This window comes from Schistocerca serialis, chromosome 4, assembly GCF_023864345.2.
Source record: "Schistocerca serialis cubense isolate TAMUIC-IGC-003099 chromosome 4, iqSchSeri2.2, whole genome shotgun sequence".
NCBI classification, from domain to species: Eukaryota; Metazoa; Arthropoda; class Insecta; order Orthoptera; family Acrididae; genus Schistocerca; species Schistocerca serialis.
Genome location: NC_064641.1, coordinates 619,297,937 through 619,311,907, shown reverse-complemented (window position 1 = coordinate 619,311,907; position 13,971 = coordinate 619,297,937). Strand labels below are relative to the sequence as shown.

General features: G+C 40.7%; 1 pseudogene; it reads left to right on the top strand.

The window, feature by feature from the left end:
* LOC126474638 (calcineurin B homologous protein 1-like) overlaps positions 1-8,247 on the top strand; it is a 45,646-nt pseudogene extending 37,399 nt beyond the window's left edge.
* Positions 8,248-13,971: the final 5,724 nt, after the last annotated feature.

The window sequence follows — 13,971 nt, the reverse complement described above, 5'->3', positions numbered from 1 at the left end:
ACTTTACTGATCATTCCTTTGCAATTGGAGGCGATTTCAACTAGCCAGATACATACTGGTAGAGCCATACGTTGAAAACTGGTGCAAGAGACAGGGATTCGAGTAGCATTATTCTGAATGCCTTGTCTGAAAATTACATCGAGCAGATAATTAGAGAAAGAGCTCGTGAAGCTGAAGTCATGGACCTCCTAGCTAGAAACAGAACTGAACTTACCGAGTCAGTTCATGGAGACTTATCTATGATCATAAGACACTGATAATAATTGTGACCACGGGTGTTACAAAGAATGACAGGAAAATTTTTAATTTAGCAGGAGTGTCACGATACAAATTGCGAAGCATCTGAGTAGTTAACATCAAATATTCAGTGCTGAGGAAGAAGATGTGGAGCACAAATGGATATTTTCAAAAGCATCGTTCGATTGCCTTGATAGGTATGTTTGGAATAAGGTCTTAAGGGACTGGGAAGATTCATCGTGATTTCATAGCCGTGTTATAAAACTGCTACGTAAACGGATAGAACTTTATCAGAGATTCAAGAGATGTCAGAACAAAGCTGACAAACAAAAGCTGAACGAAGCGAAAATGAAAGTAAGAAGAGCAATTAGAGAAGCGTTCAATGACTTTGAAAGTATGGTTTCGTCAACCGATCTCACTAAATACCCTAAGACGTCTCGTTCTTACGTAAAATCAGTGAACAGTTCGAAATTGTTTTCAGTCAGCCAGAGACCATACTGGCACCAAAACGGAATACAGAACTGAGAAGGCCGAAATACTGGATTCGGTCTTCCAAAACTGTTTCATCGTGGAAGATCACAACACGGTCTCTCCTTTGATCATCGGACGGACGTCGAAATGGCAGATATTAGAATAACTGATCTGGGAACAGGAAAGCAGCTACAGTCGCTCAGTGATGGAAAAGCGTCAGGACCAGTTGAAATACCTGTAAAATTCTACAAACATTATGCGAAAGAATTTGCTGGAGCAACAAAGGGTACCTAGCGACTGGAAAACAACGCGGGTCATTCTCGTTTTAAAGCAGAGTCTTGCGACAGATACATATATTTATAGGCCTGTATCATTGACGTCGTCCGCCCTACTTAGCTGGGGGGTAACGGGCACGCCTCCCATGCAACCACGCCCGGGTTCGATTCCCGGCCAGGTTGGCGATTTTCTCCGCTCGGGGACTGGGTGTTGTGTTGTCTTCATCATCATTTCATCGTCATCACCGGCGCGCAAGTCGCCCAGTGTGGCGTCGAATGAAATAAGACTTGGGGGCCGAACTTCCCTGGATAGGGGCCTCCCGCCCAACGATGCCATACGCTCATTTCATTTCATTTCATTGACTTCAGTGTGTTGTAGAATTACGGAACATGTTAGTTTTATGCTCAAGAATCATGATGTTTCTGGAGAACGAAAACCCGCTCCATACAGATCAACATTCATTCCGCAAAGAGAGATCTTGTTAAATTCAGCTCGCTCTGTTCGTACAAGAAATCATTTACGCTTAGGCAACGGCGCTCAGACTGGTGCCTTGTTCCTTGACTTCAGCAAAGCGTTCGACACCGTCCCGCACTGCCGTTTGGTGAAAAAATTCGAGCTTATGTATCAGACCAGATGTGCAACTGGATACAGAACTTCCTTGTAGATAGAACAAACGCGACGGATATAAAGGTAATTTCAGAAGTTCTCCAAGGAGGTATGATGGGACCACCTCTCCATACAATGAATATGAATGACTTGGTAAAAAACATCGGGAGCCCCTTACGACTGTTCGCAGAAGAGGCGGCTGCCTATACGAAAGGAGCAGCGCCAGACGACTGTACCAATTTACAGAAGCATTCCAGAATGAGATTTTCACTCTGCAGCGGAGTGTGCGCTGATATGAAACTTCCTGGCAGATTAAAACTGTGTGCCCGACCGAGACTCGAACTCGGGACCTTTGCCTTTCGCGGGCAAGTGCTCTACCATCTGAGCTACAGAAGCACGACTCACGCCCGGTACTCGCAGCTGTACTTCTGCCAGTATCTCGTCTCGTACCTTCCAAACTTTACAGAAGCTCTCCTGCGAACCTTGCAGAACTAGCACTCCTGAAAGAAAGCATTACAGAAGCATTGATTGTGCTGGTTCTAGCAGTTGACCGCGAACGTAAATAAATATAGCACACAGCGCATGCATAGGAAAATAAATCCACTAATGCACAACTGCACTATTGACAACAAATTACCGCTACATTGTTGATGACAAAGAGCTGGAAACATTATGTACCGTAAAATATTTAGGAGTAACTATCAGAGTGACCTTAAGTGGCATGGCCACATAAATCAAATAGTAGACCACACTGAGATTCTTAGGGCTTAGGGAAATGTAACTAATCTACAAATTAAGTGGCTTGCAAAGCGATTGTTCGACCGATTTTTCTTGAGTATTGTTCGTCAGTCTGGGACCGTTACCAAGTAAAACTGATAGAAGAAATAGAGAAGATCCAACGAAAAGCGGGGTGTTTCATCACGGGATCGTTTCGTCGGCGGAAGAGCGTTACAGAGATGCTCAACAAACTCCAGTGGCAGACGTTACAAGAGAGGCGTTGCGCATCACGGAGAGGTTAAGTGTCGAAGTTTCGCAAAAGTACTTTCAGGAAAGAGCCAGAAAACACATTACTTTCCCCCAAATACATCTCGCGAAGTGACCACGAGAAAATTCTAGTAATTAGAGCTAATACAGAGGCTCACCAACAATCATTTTTCCCACGCGCCACTCAGGAGTGGAACAGGGAAGGGGGGCTCTGTTAGTGGTGCAAGAAGTACCTTGGATCACACTTCGTCAAGTGGGTTGCAGAGTATTGGCGTAGATGTAAATAGATGTGGAACTAGGTGCTTGCTGAGGTCTTCTATCAACAATTTATACTGTTATAAATGCATAAAAAGTTTTAGCTACTGTAAGGTAGCCTCCGGAAATAACATTTTACGACACGTTTGATCGTGCCTCATGTGTTCCAGAATGCAAACTTAATGATAACAAGCTTTTTATTTGTTAAATCTTCAATAGCAACATATTAAAACACCAAGTAGTAGTCTAAAATTAGATGCATTTTTCTGCTACCGACTCTCGGACTAATGTAAGCGAAGTTTTTCTCGTTTTCACGTAAAGGGAGATGCATGTTGCTACTATTAAAGTGTACATAAATTCAATTTCCTTTTGATATCCCCATTTTAAATCTTTGTAAAAAGTGGAGATTCAATGTCTATGTCATACTGTATACATTTTGCTGTCAGATCACGTTCCTAGTTTAATACATGCATTGAAACTTTGTTCATGAGGGACTTATCAGTTCAGGACCTATTCCAGAATTACTTTTGTAGGTAATCTGTTTTTCTGAACTTAGCAGGAAGCTTATACTTGTCAAATCTTGGTTTCTAATGTGGGTTGTAATTAAACTATTTAGTAACAGTGTTTTCAGGGAATATTAATGAAGTAGTTCATTATTTTTATTTATTTATTTGTTTGTTTATATTTTCATTCTAATGGCATTTGAATCCCGAAGGCAGTGTGGCTAACACACTTTGGAGCGTTGTTATTCCTTGGCTATGAAATCTCAGGACTGATACGTGTCTTTTTCAGAATAAAGATCTGGATTACTGTTAGTGAAGTGATGTCACCCGGAGAGTAATTAATTTGCGCAAACACGGGAAGAGAGTGCATTCCTTCGTACATGGTGAGAATTGTACACGAGGACACCATCGCGAAAAACTACGAAGAAATGTCAGTTCCGTCTACGAGAAGCGCGCTCTGTTCCCCAAGTAGAAAAGCAGGGCGAAAAACATTTATATCTGCTGAGAAGATTACATTATCTGCAGCGCTTTTAGTAATAGGATACAGTAGCCAACTTCGTTACGGTGAAACATTAGCCGCAGCGGACAGTAGTTGCAGGAAGGCGAGCTGTGGCGTTGTGAATGACAGGATTAGGCGCATCAGGTGTGGTCTCGACGTTAAGGCACGAAATTTATTCAATATATATGAAATATCTTTGTCATTCTTCTCGCATAAGGATTGCGTAAAGGTGGAAGTGCTTTTCAGCTGAACGCCTGCTAGGTAAAATGACGGTGAAGCAAGTCAACATGCGAATGCAGAACGTCTACGGAAACTAGGTCTTTTATGTGTCATCAGACGACTGCCTGGTTTAATGCGGTTCACCATGAATTTTTATCCTGTACCAACTTTTGCATCTCATAGCAGCACTTGCAGCAAACGTCTCCAGTTCTTTTCTGGATATACTGAAGTTAATATCTTTCCCTACAGGTTCACCCTCTACAGTTCTCTGAAGCAGTATGGAGGCTATTCCTTGATGTCTTAACACATGCTGTCTGAGAGTTCTCGCGTCCGTCGGCCGTCGTAATTTAATATATTATTATTGTTATTATTATTTTTTGATTGTTGCCGACTTACATGCTGGGCCTTAATAAAAATGATATTTTATTTAATTTTGACTTTACGATTAAATGCTTTCCTGAAGTTCTCCTTTTTAACAATATTAATTTCAAATTGTTTGTTACGTTAATGAATGTTAGACTCGCTGAATCTTAAAACATGAGCATATAAGCTGAACAATGTAATAAATTTTTTCGTATTAATTTCCTCGGCTAGTCAGCTCACTTTAAAGCAAACTGTTGCATCGTTAGACATTTTTCGGACACGTCGGTGGCCCACAGTGCCGTGTCACCTTGAATAAAGGAGACCACGAACTGTATTCTTTGTCTTTCCGTCCATGTCCTGGGAAACACATTCCTGAAGCTCTTAATAAATACCACAGGGTGGACATTTCGTTTTTCGCTATTGAAGGGTTGGAACGTCCTGTGTTTTATTACATTGTCCTCTTTTTTGCACATCTGATTGCTACATTCTGTGACATTCATTACTTCGTGATGTGCGCTGCACGGTATCGCATGTTGTTCGTGCTCATAATCCGCATTAGGGTGCGGTTGCGCACTCGCACCCTGCCTACAGTCTGCGTTATTATAGTAATCAGTACGCGGAGTTGGATTCATTATCTGTCCGCCACTGCTTACATTGCTTTCCAATGAAGACAGTCTCCGCGCGACCTCCTGTTGCCAATTTGGCAACTCCGCAGTCACACGGGATTTGATCTGTGTTAATTCGGCATGTAGTGCGGCAGCGCTAGCGTCAATATTTACACTCGCGGCCGCAGTCGCTTGTTCTACAGCTGTTTTTACGTTGCTTTCAATCTTTGCAGATATCTCGCGATCTTTTACTTCTAGCCATTCATTTAATTCTTTTTCTACTTTTTGAGCTTGCACTTCCAAATATGTATCAATACTATTCCGTGCATCTACCTCCACATTATCGACGCGGGTGGTTAAAGTCTGGACATTGCCATCAAGCCTAACCTGCGATATCTGTAATTTTTGCATCTCCCCGGCTAAGCTTTGCACAAGATCGGGGATATCTTTGCAAGCGTCCCGCATCTCGGTAAGTTCGCTTTGGATACTATCTAGCTTCGCTTCACTGCGCTGCTCTGGCTCAATGAGCTTTTGCGTTAATTTTTTCTCTTGGTCATGTAGCATTTGCGTTAATTTTTTCTCCTGCTCATATAGCATCTGAGCCAGTTTTTCGTCTCTCTGTTTTTCCCTCTGTTATGACATTCTTTCTTTTTCCCTATCTCTTTCTTCTAACCTGCACAGAAATTCTGCAAATGGGTCTGCAATCGGTGAGCATACTGGTGCCCCGCTTAATCTAGCACTCGATTGGCCCTCCTGCCCAGGCAGTGAAGTTGTTACTCTATTCCCATTCTGCTGTGGAGCGTCATTCACCGTCCATAGATCCTCGCCCCCCGCTCCGGAAATTATGCTATCCGAGGCGGTGGCTTGGGATTCGTTTACGTATTGCAAATGACCCTCACTTTCCATATTAACAAAATTTTGTTCGTCTGGTACGGATGCTTTAGCTTGTCCTATCTTACCCATAATAAATTCACTTTAAGCCACTGACGAATCTTAAACACTGATACACACACGAATAATCATCCCCTCCAAAAATAAACATATAAATAAACAAAACGAATAATTATCCCCTCCAAAAATAAACATATAAATACACAAAACGAATAATTATCCCCTCCAAAAATAAACACATAAATACACAAAACACCGAAGGTATCTCATGTGCACATGGATACGATATTCCGCACAGAGCTACACAGGATGCTTGCACAATAGGCCTTACCTTACTTATTTTTCTTTCTCGCAATCCCTTTTCTTTTCTACACTTTTTCTTCTCCAGATCTCCTCAGGGTGTGGTTTTGTTGTTGTACATGTAAAACAATTCATATAAGCGTTAATATTTTACAACAATTAGACACATACATAATTACATTCAGTAAAATAGAATCATATTATTCGGGCCCCAAAGCTGCGGCGCCAATCTCGCGTCCGTCGTAATTTAATATATTATTATTGTCATTATTATTTTTTGATTGATTACGTGGTGGGCCTTAATAAAAATGATATTTCATTTAATTTTGATTTTACGATTAAATGCTTTCCTGAAGTTCTCCTTTTTAACAATATTAATTTCAAATTATTTGTTGCGTTAATGAATGAATGTTAGACTCGCTGAATCTTAAAACATGAGCATGTAAGCTGAACAATGTAATAAATTTTTTCATATTAATTTCCTCGGCTAGTCAGCTCACTTTAAAGCAAAAGATCTTTAGTTAATTACAATCGCGGCCCACACACGCGCGAGAGTATTTTTCTTACCTCCGTTAATCATTGCCACGTAGTCGGGATCCTGGCTCTGGCTGTCGGCTATGGTACTGAAAATTAGAATCTTAAAGCTACGTATTTCTGCAACTTCGTGCAGCTGTGGAGAAAAATTACTTGAATGCAGCTTAATTCAAGGAAGGCAGACATGAAATCGGGATCACCTCTTACAAATTAAAAGTGCACAATAATATTCAATTAATATATTGTCTGCCTAACTCATACAAATATGCTTACATTTGCCAGCACTCGCAAGATGTCCGTCTATACACGCTCAAGACAAAAGAGGAAGTGAAGACGACTAAAAAATTAACAAAAGAGCGTATCTTGTCGTCTCTTTAGATCATTTTGTCATAAATTATTTCTTTGCAATCTAAACCTGCACAGAGAAATTATTATTTTACGGCTACATGATAAAAATATATTATTCAATTTTTTAATGTCTCTTCTTTATAAATACTGTTTTTTAAGTCTTTTCGTAATCTAGCAATGGGGACGCTATAGAGTGCCCTTTTTTTTATTTCTTGCCAGTGTATCTAATTTTCAATATCCTACTATGGTGAGACATCTCAAATTCTTTGAATTGTTTTTAGATTTTCCCAAGAGTATGATTGACTTCATACAATGCTGTGCTCCAGAAACTTCTTCTTCAAATTGAGCTAATGTTTCATACTAGTAGACTGCTATCGGTTATGAAAGCTCTCTTTGCCTGTGCTAATTTGCTTGGAATCTTGGACCCGTGGTTTGGGCAAAGCGCAAGCGTGTCGGCCTCAGATGATCTTTGTTTGTTACATAGAGGCGTTTAAACTGTGTGCCTTGAAGAACTGACATCCTTCAGCTAGTCATGGTAATGGATCTCCGCTTCTTTTGAGAGAAGAAGAGATCGCGTGGATACAAGAAGACACTGGATTTAGTACCCAACACACTGAGAGATTGTACAGCAGGTTCACAAGTTTAGACCACGATGGTTGCGGAACATTAGGTGGGAAGACTTTCTCCGCATACTGGAGCTGTCAAACCACTCCATTTGATGACAGGGCCGTGCACGCATTTCTTGAAGAAGGTTGCAGCGATCGTGTCAGTTTCTACAGTTCATGCAAGTTTTAAGTTTTAGCACACTTCCGACAGATTAAGAAAAGTCGAGACAATAAGCTCAATTCAAGAGACAGAAACTGAAGTTTTCCTTTAAAGAGTGTAATTTGGATAATGGAGAGAAAATAGCCAGAGATGAATTGCTAGCCATTCTTCATATCGTATAGGAGCAAACGTAAGTGAAAATAAACTGACAAGCGTCGCTGAACGTACAATATTAAAAGAATTCTGTAAGGGCTTTGACCGGGCAGATGTGGAACACAAGATGTGGATTTGATTTCTTAATCAGATCATGAAGTGCAGCGCATTTAAAATCTATGAAATTTTAACTAGTTTAATAATTTTTGGGATAGGTTTTATTTTCTTGGTGTGGTAATATGTGTATTACGTAGACTCAATACGGTCTTGTGATTTCTTGTCAATAGAATTGTTAAAATGTTCAAACGTGTGTGAATTACTAAGGGACCAAACTGCTGAAGTCAGCGGTCCCTAGACTTACACACTACTTAAACTAACTTGTGCTAAGAACAACACAAAGACCCATGTCCGTGGGAGGACTCGAACATCCGGCGTGAGGGGCCGCGCTGTCCGCGAGGTGGCGCCTCAAACCGCGCGGCCACTCCGTGCGACTAGAATTGTTATTTATAACTTACCTTGTAGGAAATGTTGTGTTGTACCACTAGATTCAGCACAGATATATTGTTTAAATAATGTACTATAGTGTACATCGATAGTTGATAAGAGGATCATAGTGATCAGCTGAGGCAACAATGTATTTACTCAAATGTAATTGTCAAATTTCTGTTTTATGCGTAAAGTTCTATGAAAAAAAAAACTGGTCTGGGGGTAGAGGCTTCGACTAATAATCAAAACGTCACAAGTCCCGGGTTCACACTTAACCACTGCTTAAATTTTGAGTAAAAACATTAACAATGGCGACCGAAGACTTCCGACATAAGGAATCTCTCTCGGTCTGCCAACGGCCATGTCGAAGAGGGTGGAGGAGTGGACAGAAGCTCGGGGCACTCTCTTGACCACGCGACGGGAAACTGATTCAAAAGGCGGATGAATCATCGGTGATAATGGCACGAGTCTTCAGAATGCAGTGGAAACCACAGCACTAAAGACACAGAAGGTGTGACCACAGGAAACGTGGCCTATTTTGAAGAAGTGTCCTGATGATCTACGCATGTGTCACCCAGTCGGATCTCTGGGAAGGGACTGCCGAGGGGGAGTTCACCATAAAGAAAAGATGGAATAACCAAGTCGGGGCGAGGAATGTCACAAGCTTGGACGTTATACGGGGAACTAAAGAATCTGAAACGAGAAATTATAAGGCTCAATTTTGATGTAGGGAGATCAGTGAAGTAAAACGGAAAGAAGACAAGGATTTGTGGACAGACAATTATAGGATGGTATCAACATCAGCAGAAAGTGGTTAAAGGGAGTAAGACTTGTTCTGAATAGGAAGGTAGGGCAGTGGGTGAGATACTGTGAACAATTCAGTGATAGGGCTGCTCTCATCAGAATCGACAGCAAACCAACGCCAATAACAACCGTTCAGATATAGATGACCACGTCGTAAGCGGAAGGTGGAGTTATACAGGATGTGTGTGAAGATACAAAAAGTATATTTCGGTATGTAAGGGGGTGTAGGACATCTGTTGATCACAGACCATTGAAATGCTGTTACAGAGGAAGAAGTAGAAGAAAGGGTTAAGGGAGAATAAAGGCTTGTAAATAGGAATCAGAGATGAGAAACTGTAATTGCGTTCTACAATAAATTTCAACTAGTAATACGGATTGTTATGGTCAGGAATTACTACAAGAGGAGGTTTACATGGAAAAGGCCCGGACACAAGGAAAGATCAAATGGTGGTCAGACAGACATGCCGAAATCAGATATTGGATTGTAAGACATACCCAAGAGCGAATATGGACTCAGAGAACAATTTAGTAATGATGAACATTGGAATTAAGATTAACGGAATCGTACGGGAGAATCAGTGTGGAAGGTAGTGGCATAGTGAAGTACTGTGGATGGATGAGACGCATTTGAAGACCGCTAAGGATGTGGATACTGCAATGATGAATGTAACAGAAGGCTGCTCAGTTTAATTGGACTGTACATCTCTAAATAGGGCAATAACAGATCCTGCATAATCAGACATTGGTATATGGAAGGTATCTCCGAAGAAACTTTAATTAACAGAAAAAATACTTTAGTTCATCGCCGAAAGAAAAAAGTACGAAATTGTCCATGGAAAACGGCAATGAAAATCACTTAGGCGTGAAATAAATACGAAATGCAGAGCAGACAAGGCGAAATGGTTGCAGGAAAAGTATGAAGAAATCGAACAAGAAATGATCGAAGGGAGCACTGATTCAGCATTGAGAAAATCAAAACAACCATCGGTGAAATTAAAAGCAGTGATGGTAGTGTTAAAAGTGAAACCTTCCCGTCTCATCTATATCTCTTTTGCTACGCAATAACCGTCTCCTCTATATCTCTTTTGTTACGCAACCTACCCTTTTACTATAACCTATGAAACCTTCGCTTAGAATTTCTACCTCTTGCTTAATAATAACAATTGGTATCTTCCCTTTGAAATTTATTCTCTTTCTCAATCTTCGCATACAAATATAATTGCTGCTTATTAAAAGTGATTGTCTGATTATTTCGACGAAACATAGAATGTGTCGTCGTCGTGGCCCTCAGTCGTTATCTGCAATAACCCAAAACTGTTTCTTCCCTTTTTTACTGTTACTGGACTGACTGCTACATCGAACCGCGACATGAATATACTTACTCTGTTTTACTATACTCTATTAGCTGCTGATGGGATGTCATAATAAGTGGCTGTATTTATTACCAAAACTGACGTTATTCTTTAATAGCAAAGCTGACGTTATTCTTTAATAGCAAATCTGGCGTTATTCTTTAATTAATTTAACTGAAGTTACGTAATTCGTAGTTAAACTTTTTCTTGACGACAATAAAATTTTGCGAAGTTTTACGTTGATGGTTCTAGAGATGGATTATAATCAATAATGTAATATTGCTGGCAAAAATTAATTATATTCTGAATGAAATGATTTTACAAACGTTCAAATGGGACTTACTTTTTACAATAATCTTACAACCAGCAATGCGTAAACATACCTTCAGTAGCCTTGAGTTTCTCAAAAAATTAATTCAATAATATTAGTTCCTCTTTTGATAATAGTGAGCTGATGTCACTGTACATCCGTTTATAATCTCTTGTAAATCATAGCTAGTGGCTGGCAGGTACATCGATCCTCTCAACCCCTCGCTTCAGACCTGCTACCGACTCGCTTCACATCTCGCTTACTACTGACTTCCTACGAACGCTGAAGTGCGGTCTCTCCTTTCTGGTGCAGACAATCCCTGCTACCATTACAAAATGTATCAATGCGTGGTCTTTTTCGCTCTTTTCTTAAAATGTATCCATACGCTGTCTCTCCCGCCCTTTTTAAAATTATATCAATGCGCGGTCTCTCTTGCCAACAATACTTTGGTGGAGACATTCCCTGCTACCACAATTATTTCCAACATGACAAATATTAATTATACCTACTGAATACTATTAAAAATATAAATGTATTTCATAAATTGTAGTTTGACAGTAGACAATAGAAATATACACGTCTTACAAGAGTCAAAAGGCATTTCCACTATTAAATGCAGATGGATCGGTGGATAGGTGGAAAGAGTACACTGAAGGCCTCTGTGTGGGGAGAACTTGTAGGATGACTTGATAGATGAAGAAACTGGAATTGATACGGAAGACATAGGGAATCCAGTATTACAATTTAAAAGACCTCCCGGAGACACAAGATCTAGCAAGGCAGAAAAGCTACTTAACATTCCGTCGGAATTTCTAATATCATTGAGGGAACATGGCAACCAAACGACTATTCAGGGTGGCGTGATGATCTGTTTGGCCACGTGCACAAGGTACTTTGTGATTGTAAGCATTTTATTTCTGACAAACCTTTGTACAATGTGGTACAGTTTATCCACTAATGTGACAACTTGACATGAGGCTCTAGCTCTCAATGAACACCTTTTTGAAGATCAGAAGATGACACCAAAGCCTGTCAAAACCGGTTGTGGAAAATCAATATTTATGAGACCTTGGGCACAGTAACTTTTTTACCAAGTAAAACAGATCGCTTCTACTCATTCCACGTGAAATATCGGCCAGAACCTTTAGTGCTGCATGCTATTGGACCAATAGGCTGGGGCAGGGCCCAATAAATAGGTCCAGTATCTCTGCGTCTCGTGATTCCATACGGTTCTACAGCTCTGCGGTTGCCTTAGAAGCGATAAATACCTGCACATTTTCTCAGCGACTTTAGATGGCATCTAACGAGTGTTTGACTAAAGAAATTCAGAAAATAATTAACGACAGATATAGGTTGACTCTTACACAGAAGATTACAGCAACCAGTCACTTTTTACAATGCTATCTATTTATTTGTTTAAATAGCGCCATTACCGGTTTCGAACCGACAGGTTCATCTTCAGACGGCTAGTTCACGTTTTACATTGGATTTCGCTTTTTGTATCCCGACCTGACGAAATTTCTTTGGGGTGGTAGTGTCCTACAACCAAAACAAGATGTGAGACAATGTCTTTTTAACTGTAATTGTGTCTCACAACTATTTTAAGTGATACAAACGAATTATGCGGATTCTTAATCGTGAGTAACCGAAGAATCTTCCCTTTAATAATAATAATTTGTTTACATCACTTCAAGTCCTTGTGAGGCACAACACAGTTAAAAAGACGTTGTATCACATCTTGTTTTGCTTGTAGGGCACCACCACCCCAAAGAAATTTCGTCAGGTGGGGAAACAAAAGGCGAAATCTAATGTAAAACGTGAACTGGCCGTCTGAAGATGAACGTGTCAGTTCGACACCGGTAACGGTGTTGTTTAGATAAATAGCATTGTAAAAAGTGGCTGTTTGTGTAATCTGCTGTGTAAGAGTCAACCTATATTTTGTACACAGCCACGGGCTCAAAATGTCAGTTTTTGACAAAATAGAATTAACTAGAGAAGTTTGCAGGGTTATCCCGGTAAATGGCAGATTGTTCTAAATGTGCAAAGCTGTAAGTTAATGCAGACGAGTGGGTAAAACAGCCCTATACTATTCGGATACAGTACTGATGCACTGCTGCTCGACTCAGTCACTGCGATGTCAAGGCGTACAGAAAGAAAGCGACACGAGAACGAACGCGCACGCAAGGTCGCTGTAAGGGAAGGTAAATTGTTGACTTTTGTCCAAGAGGAGAACTTTGGGAATGTGTACCTCAGCTACAAACGAGGCCGCATACAGAATACTTCTGCGGCCCATAGTTAAGTACTGCTGGGATGTTTAGAATCTCCACCAGGTCGGTTTAAAGGGAGACATCAAAGCAACTCAGAGACGTGCTAGATTTATTACCGACAGGTTTGATCAATCCATGAGTGTTACAGAGAGGCTCCGTAAAGCAAATGGGAATCTATGGAAAGAATAAGTCGTTCTTTTCGCGAAACTTTATCGAGGAAGCGTAGATAAACAGCACTTGCGACAGAAAGGAAGCGATTCTACTGTCACCAACATAGATGCCGGGTAAGATCCGCATATGCAGAGTAAGAGAAATTGGGGTTCGTACGGAGGCATATACACTGAGTGAAAAAAGTCTCAACACCAGAAAATAATTAATGTGGAGCGATGAAGTTGCGGTAATACAATTGTCTAGGTAAAATATTTAACTGATTAACATTCAAGATAACAGGTAATTGTAAGCGCAAGATAAGCCATTGCAAATATGAAATTCTCGTACATCAACAAAATCGGTGTAACCGCCAGAATGTTGAATGCAAGCATGCAAACGTGCTTGAATTGTGTTGTACAGGTTCCCGTTGTCAGTTTGTGGGATGGCGTTCCACTTGGTCGGTCCATGCAGGGACGGTTAATGCTGTTTGCGGATGACACTGGAATTGTCGTCCGATGATGTCCCACGTACCCGTGGTCTAGGGGTAGCGTCATTGATTCATAATCAAAACGTCTTCGGTCCCGGGTTCGATC